The sequence below is a fragment of the Schistocerca cancellata genome, chromosome 7 (genome assembly GCF_023864275.1).
Source record: "Schistocerca cancellata isolate TAMUIC-IGC-003103 chromosome 7, iqSchCanc2.1, whole genome shotgun sequence".
Lineage (NCBI taxonomy): Eukaryota > Metazoa > Arthropoda > Insecta > Orthoptera > Acrididae > Schistocerca > Schistocerca cancellata.
In genome coordinates this window covers 288,300,316-288,312,967 of record NC_064632.1, presented here as the reverse complement: position 1 = coordinate 288,312,967, position 12,652 = coordinate 288,300,316, and positions in this window count along the sequence as shown.

Sequence of the window (12,652 nt, the reverse complement as noted above, 5' to 3'; positions counted from 1 at the left end):
ATTTCGCTTACGGTATGAGGTGATCACGAAGCCTCCCTTGTTCGTTTGGGGGGCTTGACCTGACTGACATACGAAGGAAGACGCAGCTGCTATTCGTCCGTCGCACGACGATGACTCAAGAAACTCACACATTCACGTCTCATTTATTTCTCTGTGGCCGTCCTGATAGTCTTGAACTCCTTATTCATGCTGGTCACATAAATTACAAGTTAAAACACATTCTTGACTTCTACCTTGCGGTGAGCTATTTAGGGGCTGATATCTTATGGAGACCTGTCCTCACCATGAACTTCCTGCGACTCTCTGGGAAGCAGTCACTTGCCTGAACCGAAAGAGAATCGCCGCAAATAACTAGGACGACATTTTGGTTCAATATCAGTCGTCCGATTTAGCCGATTCGCGGAGCGTCCTCGTGGTATAAGGTAGTAAATAACGTTATTCCAACGAACGAGCTACTTTTCCGTATTGTGCTTAGTGACATGGATTTATGTAGTAGTTGTACGTCTCCCGATACGACAAGACTTCGCCTTACTTGTGGAGGTAATATGGCAAACCGGTCTTGCATGAGGACAAAATTGGCCTTCCCTACACGATCTTTTGAGACTGCATACAAAACAGACAACATATTGCGCCCAGATTCATCTTTCTTTAAATGGTCGGAAGCCCATACCGTTATGTAGTTGCTGGGAAACTTCGTTCATTATGTTGTAGAAGGCGGGCGAGGGAGAAGATCACATGAACTCTATGCAGTACATGATCACTGTCTATTGGACATGCTTGCAAATGCTGAATCTTGTTTTTCGTCAGCAAGTTGTTGGTTAACTTAATTTTTCTGATGATAAGTGGTTTTCTTTGTTATGTATGTTCCTATCTGATTTGCTTAGGCTTGTCCTCTCCTGGTTTCCCTGTTTTTTTTTTTTTTTTTTTTTTTTTTTTTTTAGACTCAGCATTGCTCCAGTTCTATTGTAAAATGTGTATAGATGAAGTATAGATACACATGAGCCTATACAATCCTTGCAATAAAATTGGGATTTTTCTGTTAGCTATTTCGAATGCAGTCTTGTTTTGTTTTCTTTCTACTTTTAGATTCTATTACAAACTATTAAAATATATAGAAACACAAAAATAAAAAGTTAAAAATTACTAAAAATTAAAAAGAATTGTTGGTACATGTCATGTGACCTTGGTGGTGGTTTGTTGGCTACGTTCTAGGCTTTTTTATTATTTTCTCTTATCATAATTAATTTCTTCTCCCATTCCACCTTACATTACATACTGATTTCGTTACAGTCTACTGAAGTGTCATGATAGTATCTAGTAATTCTGATAATTAAAACAAAAAGAGGTAGCGTCTTTGATTAGTAATCAAAATGTCTTTGGTCCCTGGTTCGAATCCCGCCGCTGGTTAAATTTTGATTAATAATCAGCATTGGCGGCCGAAGACCTCTGGCGTAAGAACTCACCCCTCATTCTGCCAACAGCCTTGTGAAAGAGGGCGGAGGAGCGGACAGAGGTTCAGGGTACTCTCTTGTCCTAGGGGTGTGAAACTGCCCCTAAAGGTGGAAGAGTCAGCAATGATCAACGGCATGAGGTTGCAGAAGGCAATGGAAACCACTGCATTAAAAACACGTAACGTGTATGCACAGGAAATGTACCCTGTAATTGAAGAAGTGTCATGATGAACTCTCTGTTGGCAAAAGATTTCGGAATACTCCCCCATTCGGATCTCAGGGAGGGGACTGCCAATGGGGACGTTATAATGAGAATAAAGATTGAATAATCAACGGAAGGATAACGTTCTACGAGTCGGTGCGTGGGATGCCAGAAGCTTGAACGTGGTAGGGAAATCCGAAAAGGGATATGCAAACGCACAATCTAGATGTAGTAGGGTTCAGTGATGTGAAGTGGAAAGATGGCAAGGATTTCCGGTCAGATGAGTTGGGTAATAGCAACAGCAGCAAGAAATGGTATAACACGATTAGGATTCGTTATGAATAGGAAGGTAGGACAGAGAGTGTGTTACTGTAAAAAGTTCAGTGGTAAGGTTGTTCTTCTAAGATTCGACAGCAAACCAACACTGACAACGATAGTGCAGGTATACATGCGAATGCCGCAACCTGAAGATGAAGAAAAAGAGAAAGTGTATGAGGATATGAAAGGGTAATACAGTACGTAAAGGAATATGAAAATCTAATAGTCACGGGAAACTGGAATGCAGTTGTAGGGGAAAGAGTAGAAGAAAAGGTAACAGGAGATTATGGGCTTAAGACAAGTAATGAGAGAGGAGAAAGACTAATTAAGTTCTGTGACAAGTTTCATTTAGTAATAGAGATGACCCTCTTCAAGAATCACAAGAGGAGGAATGTAAGGCATATCCAGGAGCAGATATAGACTCAGATCAGAATAAAGTAGTGATGAAAAGCAGGCTGAAGTTCAAGACATTAGTCAAGACGAAACAGTAAGCACAGAAGTGGGATACGGAAATACTAATGAATGACGAGATACGGTTGAAGTTCTCTACGGCTATATATACAGCAATAAGTAATAGTCCAGTAGGCAGTACATTTGAAGAAGAATGGATATCTCTAAAAAGGGCCATCACAGAAGTTGGGAAGGAAAACGTAGGAACAAAGAAGGTAACTGCGAAGAAACCATGGCTAACAGAAGATATACTTCAGTTGATTGCTGAAAGGAGGTACAAAAATCGAGGATGCTCTAGATGACGATCAGTTTGGCTTTAGGAAAGGTAAAGGCACGAGAGAATCAATACTGTCGTTGCGGTTAGTAATGGAAGCAAGACTAAACAAAAACGAAGACACGTTCACAGGATCTGTCGACCTGGGAAAAGCGTTCGACAATGAAAAATGGTGCAAGATGTTCAAAATTCTGAAAACAGTAGGGTTAAGCTATAGGGAGAGACGGGTCATATACGATATGTACAACAGCCAAGAGGGAATAATAAGAGTGGATGAACAAGAACGAAGTGCTCGTATTAAAAATTGTGTAAGACAAAGATGTTGCCTTTACCCTTAGTGTTCAATCTGTAGTTGGAGGAAGCAATTATGGAAATAAAAGGAAGTTTCAAGAGTGGAATTAAAATTCGAGGTGAAAGGATATCAATGATACGATTCGCTGATGACATTACTATCCTGAGTGAAAGTGAAGAAGAATTACATGATCTCCTCAGCAGAATGAACTGTTTAATGAGTACTGAGCATGAATTCATTGAAAATCGAAGAAAGACGAAGGTAATGAGAAGTAGTAGCAATGAGAACAGTGAGAAACTTAACATCAGGATTGATCGTCATGAAGTAGCTGAAGTTAAGGGATTCTGCTACCTAAGCAGTAAAATAACCAATGACGGACGGAGCAAGTAGGACATCAAAAGTAGCCTAGCAGTGGCAAAAACGGCATTCCTGGCCAAAAGATGTCTACTAATATCAAATATCAGTCTTAATGCGAGGAAGAAATTTCTGAGAATGCACGTCTGGAGTACAGTACAGCTTTGTATGGTAGTGAAAAATGGCCTGAGGGAAAATCGGAACAGAAGAGAATCGAAGCATTTAACATGTGGTGCTACAGACGAATGTTGAAAATTAGGTGGCCTGATTAGATAAGGAATGAGGAGGTTCTGCGCAGAATCGGAGAGGAAAGGAATATCTGGAAAACACAGATAAGGGACAGGATGATAGGACATTTGTTAAGACATGAGGGAATGACGCCCCTGGTACTAAAGGGAGCAGTAGAGGGCAAAAACTGTAGAGAAAGACAGAGATTGAAAACATCCAGCAAATAATTGAGACTGTAGGTTGCAAGTGCTACTCTGAGTTGAAGAGGTTAGCACAGGAGGGGAAATCTTAGCGGGGCGCATCAAACCAGTCAGAAGACTGATGACGACAGAAAAGGTTGTATTTTACACTACCGAAAATGAACAAGCGCGCGTAATTATATTGGTTCGCATTTTAGGGTCCTTGCTTAGTAATTTTTTTTCTTGTTTTGGCCCTTACCACCATTTTGATAGTTTGTTGGTGCTTGGATCACATTGTGTTTACCAGCGCAACTTAAAGCGTTAAACCTGCTTTTTCTTGATTTCTACTTGATCCGGGAATAGTGTGTGAGAAGAATCACTGAAGTTCGTATAGTATTTTGTTGTTTCACATGACCCACTTAGACCGAACATTGTTGCTTGTTGGTTGAAGGCAGTAGACTGATCCACTGAAGTTCGTATTGAATTAGAAGAAAGTGCCAGGTCGTCGCCAAATTTCAGCCAATCTACACTGCCCCATTTCGCTTGTTCCTCAGAAAGACAGGAAGTCCCTGTTAACTTACTCGTTTCACTAGTCTCTTATTACCTTATTCAGAGCACAGTTAAATAGGATAGGGGAGAGATCAGTTCCCTGGGTTATTCATGTCTTTTCTCCAAAAATCATGGAGTGTTCTGAACTTTACCCGTGATCTGTTGGATAAGATTATTGATTCTCTGGTCTACTCCTTGGTCCTATAGGATCTTCATGGGGCTGGGCTTGTCGATCGAGCTATAGTTCTTAATGTCAACATAGACGACAGACTTTTTACCAATCAATTTCAATTGTTGTAACACTAGTTTCAGGTTGAGAACTTGTTCAGTAGAGGAGCGTTCTCCTTTATTATTATTATTATTATTTACGATTATTCCCATTTACAGAGAGCGTTTGAACTTGAATTCCTGTACGGTTATTGTTTATGTTTTTCTGAGCCCAAATTTTCTTCATGTGTTCACTGTGTTGTTTCTTTCTCTCCGCTGTCCATTTGCATCCTGGCCTCTTCTGTGTTGTGGTGTCAAATTTATATTTTTTGCTGATGTTCCTCAATTCAGTTCTATTTTCTGCATCGTTTACTGTTATGTGTGCTTGTCTGAGGTCCTCTTCAACTTCTTTTATCCATTTGGTTTTCCCCTGCCTGAGTTGATGATTTTAAGAATTCGCTTTGAAATTCTGTTTTCATTCATCCTGTGGATATGTCTGTAGAGCTGCATTCTTCTTTTCCTTATTGTATCCGTAATCTTGTCTGTGTATTTATATCTTTCTGATATTGGTCTCTTCTTCCAGATTCCTTGCTCTTGTACTTGGCCAAAAATTTTCCTGAGGATTTACCTATCTTGTTTCTCTATTTCTCTGATTTTAGTTTTCCCACCTATGTGTGTTGTTTCAGATGCATACAGTGCCTCCGGAAGTACGACAGTGTTGTAGTGCCTCAATTTTGCGTTAATGGATATGGACTTTTTGTTATAATAATTCCACGTGAGTTTATATGCTTCCTGTAGTTCTTTTATTCTTTCCTCGTTGGCTTTTAGGTTTATCCCTGATGGCTGGATGATTTCTCCCAGCCACTTAAAATGTGATACTTGTTCCATTTTCCTATGGGTTGTCACAATAGGCAATTTGTTTTGTGGCACTCTTTCTATGTACTGGGTTTTCTCATACGAGATTTGCAGGCCTGTTCTTTGTGCAATTTCGTGTAACTTCTCAATGGCGTTAGTGGCTTCTTTTCTATTATTTGTGAGTATTGTAAGGTCATCTGCAAAAGCTAAACACTTCACATTGAATCTAATATCTTTTCTAATGCCAATTTGGATTCCTTTGACTTCTTTTTCCCATGTCCTGATACTTTGTTCAAGAATGATATCAAAGAGTAATGGTGAAAGTCCGCCACCCTGTCGCACTCCAGTTGGGATTTCAAATGGTTCAGAGGTATCCCCTATAAATTTAACCTTGGAGACTGTGTCAGTTAATGTTTGTCGAATGACTGCTCTTGTCTTTCTGTCAATGCTGAATTCTTTCAGCGTGTTGCAGAGCGCTACTCTGTCATTTGAGTCGTAGGCCTTTTTAAAATCTACAAAAGTGACCACTGTGTTTCGGGTGTTTCTCATCTGGAGAATCATTTTCAGATTCCAGATCTGCTCTATGCCTGATCGTCCCTTGCGAAAACCAGCCTGGTATTCTCTTATTTGTGGGTCCTTTATTATTATTATTATTATTATTATTACTACTACTGTGCTTGTTTCTATCGAATGCCACATCGGACGATAAAGAGTTCGGGCGTGATTTTCGCAACGCCTTGTTGATACTCCCACGCAAGGACGGAACAGGACGAGGATACGCCCTTAGCGTGTTGCGGATACGGTCAGTTACCGTTGTTTCAGGGCCGCCCTTTGGATGTGGCCCTGCCGTCAGGGCGCCTACCCTGTTTCTGCACGTAAGATGGGTCGTGTTACGCCTCAGTCGGCAGACGCAAGCGATGAACCGGAAACGGCAGGAGAGTGGAGGGACGCTACGATCCGTTGACTGCTCGAGAATGTGTTTTTCCGGCAGCATCGGTAAGCGACGCGTTTGTCTGTTGGCGGCGCGGTGTGGCGTCACCAACGCAGCCGCCAAGTTGTGCGCGCCGACGCGGCCCTCGTTAAAAAACTTTCCTCACTGATGTTAGGGCCGGGGGAGACCCTGGCCAACCCACTCCTTCCCTTCAGACAGAAAGAAAAATAAAAGTTGCGGGAAGAGCGGCGAGGGAGCTGAACGCTGCCGTGTTCTTTTATTTTTATTATTGTTATCATTATTGCTGTCTCGCGGGACTGAGAATGTATGCACGTTTAGTAACTTTTCCGTATCCCGCTGGAGGAGTTGGTAGCAATTTTCCTTCATCAAACAAACGTTTACTGGAACTAAGCGCATTAAGAGTTCTGCAGTTGGTACGCTAAGATGTGAAATTAAACAAACTGACTTTCACGATTACACAAGGAAATGGGGAAAATTTATTGAGATAGCTAGTATGATTCTCATCATCAAATGAATGAAACAGGTAAAAGAAGCTTAATGAATAGCCAATTTTTGAAACGACAACTTATGTTTAGTGTTCCGAAATAGCATTTATTTCCCTACACTGAATTCCAATTCATTTAAAATTTCTCGATTAGTTTACTGCAGAAAATTTTGGTATAACCCCAAAATTATCCTTCTAAACGCAGTTATTACGCAGTCTTAATGTTTTAGCATTTCGAGTCGTGTTTTAGAGCTTTGAGAATCCAATTGGTCCGTAAATTTTAGTAACTAAGCCGCCACCAGCTTGTGGAACTCTGAAGCTTGTAATTGTTAGTTCTTACTCACACAGATCTTAGTTCCACGACGTTCATCAACCTACAATGCTGATGTCAACATTCTTGACCATGATTTTTCACCACTAACAGTTCCCAGCTTTTGGTCACTGCATTGGAATCGGTACAACCCCTTCCTGCGTCCACATCATCTACGAAGGAACTGACTTTACCCGCTCTGCGCTTGCATCCTGAAAGAAAAACTTCTTGCGAGTGTTAACATTTTTTAGTTTCAGCAACCATGGCGTTGACAATCACTTTTTGAAACTTTTGCCGTCTGCCTAGAAATCATTGTAGTTACAATGCACAACATGGAATTGCATAAGAAGTTACTGCAGATGTATATCTAATCTGATGTAAACATTTTTTAACTATAATACGAAGCAATTCCCTCACTATTTTAGTTAATATTATAGTGTTGCCTCTTCATCTTTTTGGTTTAGTGCAAAATAATTGTTTTGTAATTTTCTGAACATCCAGATTGTACTTGGGAATTAACTACAGGGTTCATATTCTTTCAGCCAACTTACGTATTTTTTGTGAGAAAGTAGTTTTATAAAACGGTTATAACTTCCGCCAGTTCATGTGTTTCGTAAAAACATGTAACGTCACTTCATATACATTTCTGCTGGTTAAATGGCTGCTAGTTGCAGGGGAACACATAAATATATAAAGATAAGTAACTTGTGGGATCGTCGCGTCTCTCATATCATTTAGCCTTGGGCAACGCATTGCTTCTTTCCCAAACTCGGCTGTTTTGAAGTCATATCCACTATCTTCATATCAGGTGAGGACAGACTAAAGCGCTTTACTAACGTGTTGCGCGATAAAATAGTATAGAAACCTAACAATAAAAATTAGTTAAAGTACTTCACCGGCGACTAAAGGTGTCACAGCGCCTGAGAAAATGACCGGATAGGAGGAAATAATAAACAGGCCGAAGCGAACACAGAAGCAATTTCAACACGCCGGACCAGCCGAATACCCGGTCTACAAGTGAATCAAAATGACATCATGACAACATACGGATATCGTCGTACTGATCACAGAGTGTAACAAGAAAACAGTGTAGGCTGGATAATAGGGCTCGAGACCCAGACCCGTATGGTTGTAAGGGGAGAATCGAGCAGGGTGCGGCGAGAGCATCCAGGAAACATTATTCACAAGGAAACATTTGTTAATCAAAAATACAGGATTGTCTTCCCCAGCTCCAGTGTGGACCCATATAACAGAAGCCGGTGTGCATCGCTGGCAGTACCCCTGCATTACAGAAGACCTGCGTGGTGGCCGTTAGGTCACGGGTGGTAGATGGCTCCCAGGTGCGACCCCCGCTGGACAGCAGTGCATAGCAAACTCTGCTGGAAGATGTCCGAAACGCTCTCGTTGACGACGTGTGCCCTAGTCATTCCCTCCAGATCATTCTGATGCCTTATTGTCCTGTAGAGTCTGACACGTGGTCTTCAGTTAGAAGACAGAGGGCGTCACCATACGTTTGGCTGCAGGAACGGGGCCTTCACGATGGCAAATGGATTATAGATTTCTAGGGCTGCTGGTCAAGCCGCCAGCAGGCCAAATGACTGGTGGCTGTCTCTGCAATCAGTCAATGATGACTGGAAAATTGTCGTTGCAGCTTGCAGAAGCAGAGTTTCTCTGGCAAGGCTTGCGACTCCATATGCGGTTGTAGATGATTACGGGCTAAGAGGGAAGACTAGTGGAGCCTCCCCTGTACCACGGGAATGCTACAACTAAGAGTGAGATTAAAAAATGCGTAATTTATATGTTGGTGCGTTTCGCTGTAAGTGTGTGAATACGCATGGTGGTCACTGGGAGTTGATGATATGCACCCTTACTGGAGATCTGAGATTGCGTGATTGTGTGTGTGTTTGAGTTCATAGAAATACGTACAAGGCTGAGAAATGAATTTCGGACTAGTAGATTTAAGTAATTATAGTTAAAGCTGGTTTCACAGGATAGAGCGGATCAGGTTATGGTTGTGGAGGGGACCGTAATCAGTTATTGTTAGTTGAACAAAACCCACAAACTTTTATTTTCCTAAGAACCACTTACTTACACGTTGCCTTAAAAGGATCAAATCAAAACATTACTGCTGAAGGACTAATTAAGAAAACTTGCAATACCTCCTGGGCAGAAGGCCCAAAACCACCAAAAACAAGAATGGCTGAAGGCCACCCACAAGGGCCTGGATAACAAGAATTTTAGATATAGCAAATTTTTAAAGAATTATTTTTAAACATATCAATTTTCAAAATTTTAATTTAAGACGGCTGAAGGTCTTATCTTAAATATATTTCACTTAAGCACGGCTAAAGGCCACACACTGGACACTGAACAACTCAGGGCTTTAGGCCTGGACAACAAGAATTTCAGATAGAACAAACTTTCAAAATTTTAATTATTAAACAAATCAAACTTCAACTTTAAGTCGGCTGGAGGCCTTATCTTAAAAATATTTAAAGTAAAACTTGGCTGAAAGGCACACACTACACATTGAACAACTCAGGGCTTAAGGCCTGGATAACAAGAATTTCAGATAGAACAAACTTTCAAAATTTAGTTTTTAAACGTATCAATCTACAAATTTTAATTTAAGTCAGCTGAAGGCCTTATTTTAAAATTCAAACAAACTAAATTAATAGATGTCTGCAGGTTTCGCACAGTACATCAAACTAAAATGAAAATCACAATCTAAAACCAAGAGAACAGTGGTGCTCAGAATTGCTCCACAGGTCGGCCTGAGGAGGCAGCTCTAACTTAAGGTGGGGTGAGACAGGCAGCCAAGAGTGAGGTTAAATAATTCGATGGCCATCCGAACCAGGGACAGCTGAAGGACCGACCAACAACCTAATCAGTTCCTTTCTGTCCGACCAATGGTACAAAAATTGAAAATATCAGCCAAGGACGAAGTTACCAGCTACACTACATCTCGAAAATTAACGCCTAAAAATATCCAAGACACAATAACCACTCTTAAGATAAAAATATATGAACAAACAAGTAAAAGGCTGTCGAACTACACGTGATGCCAGACAGCATCAACACAGCGAGGAAAAACACAGTGCCGGAAAAGAATGCTACTGACCAGGGTAGGTAACTGGGGTTAACTGCCACAAGGCAGAAAATACCGCTGGTGCACTTCACTGATAAGTTACAACCAATTTAATAAAGACCATACAGGAAGATGGCTGCAAACTTTCGCCGATTCCAGCACACCATAAGTTGCTGCTAGCCGGAATGGCGCAGGGGACAACAACCGGCAATGAACGAAGAGATGTCACAGCAGTTGAGGTTTCATAACAGGTTAGCTGATCACTCAACTTCAGTGTTCAGATTCGGTGTGCAACGAACTTCATAGCTCTCGCAGCTAGCGCCTCACAATCCGACCGTGTGTGCACGCCACCAGCGGTCCCAGCGTGACCGCGCGGCGCGGAGGCTTCCTCGCTGCTCTGTCCCAACTGACTGACTGCCACACACACCATCACACAGAAGTACAGCGGTCACACCAAAGATGGTACAGCAGTACTAGTATCGATAGGTGCTGCTGCTGCCACTGACGGAGGCAACTCAGCAACTCATTATGGTAGTAACTCAGGGAGAAATAAGACGCCACTCTAATGCGACAAAATGCCAAAGAACAAACAGCATCAACATGAGCCGGCCACGGCTCGTATAGTTGTAGGCAAATGGAAATTAGGTTCTGTTCAGATTAGTGTGGTTAATTATATTTGAGGTGTTCTGGGGACTCCAGACGTCTGCTCATGATGTCAGAGTATGCAGGGGCCCAGATTCTGCAGAACAGTGCTGCGTGCCACGGATCTCCTTCTATGGCGGAATTCTGTGATCGTGAGCCTTGGTAACTAGGGAGACCTATAGATAACACAGAGCCGAGTTTGATGCATAAGCACGATGAGAGCCTGTTCAAGATATTGATTGTATGAAGTTCTTGTCGACTGGAAGTTAAATCATTTTGCAATTCGAATAATAAACCCTTCTTTATGAACCCACCAGCGCCTGATACTACGTAATAGTAGTCATTTCGTAGGAAAGGTCTGGTGCAAGGTCTGGTGCAAGCTGGGGTCGCTCCGAAAGTTGTAAGAAGGTCGCATAAAGAAGAAGAGAACGCTCGCAAGTAGCAACTGTTGAGTTGCGAACCCATGAACATTAACGGAGATGAAATCTGACAAAAAAAACCACAAGTAAGACGTTTCACTGAAGTAAAGAGGACGGAATAATCAGTTAAACGATTGCCGATGACAAGTATGCGGAAAATTCACAAAGAAACCTGGGTGTAAATATGTGGTACTAATGTGCAAAGATCAATTATAGCTACGCTGACAAAAACAGATATCGGTAAGGTGAGAGAGTGTATGCAGTTACCACACAAGAATCATATTAAAGTTGCAGCTGAATGTGTTTTATTCTGTTATATAGCGTATTATCAATATTTACCATTGTAAACTACAATATTCATCATTCATGAACAATTTAACCGTAATAACAATAATCAACGATGTGTTGTCGTGCATGTAAACTACTAGTAACGAGTTTATTCGTCGCCAAATCACATATTGTTATCGCAGCTCCAATCTACGAAATCTCCGGCAAAAACGTGCTAGTGGCACCTGTCCCCCCCCCCCAATCCACGCCCCACCCCCCCACCGCGCACCACAATCGTTTCAGATAGGGCGCCAAAACTTTTACAAATCGGTTTTTCAAAAATATTTTCGTTTGTAGTGAAGGTATTCCTGAAGAGTTTGATACATAAAACGTTTATGTTCGAGGAAATGTAAGACATTATTTGGTCTTAAGTGTGCCAAAGTGCAGTGTCACGCCTCTTCATATAGCATTCTTCTATCGCATGTCACTCTATTTCACTCTGTGGATTTTAGACGTGTATATCTGGTAATAGAAGCCATCAAACCTATATGCAGGACAGTGGAAATTAAAATGTCCCGTGATACCTCTCCTGCTCCCAGTCGGCCGGTTTGACGTTCTAACCTCCCCGCCCCCCCCCCCCCCTTTCTTTGAAGAAAACTCACAATTAATACCGATAGGATTATTTGTCACCAGAATAACAAGAACCTTTCGCAAAAACTGCACTATTTATTGCGGATTGGCTAATAACTCTCTTTTATGTGACATAAAATTAAAAACGTGGAACATAAAACCAGTAAAGACAACAGACAAGCAAAGCATATCCACATTTCATCAATCCTTAGGTCCCAGAATTTTTGTCTTTCTAATCTTGTTACAACTTTACACTGCGTACTTCCCTCTCTGTGAAATAATTTATTACCTCATCAATATTCGTCCAACGTTCTGTTGCATGAAAAATCAAAATGTCGTTGTATAATACTGAAAAAGCTGTTCATACGAATAGTACCCAAGGTGGCTGTGGTTTCTCGATTTAATGACATCTATTTTGTCACCTTCTGCTAGATAAAACGAAATAGGCCTTCCCAATATTGCAGCAATTGTAATACACATCAGATACGTGAGACTGTTTTG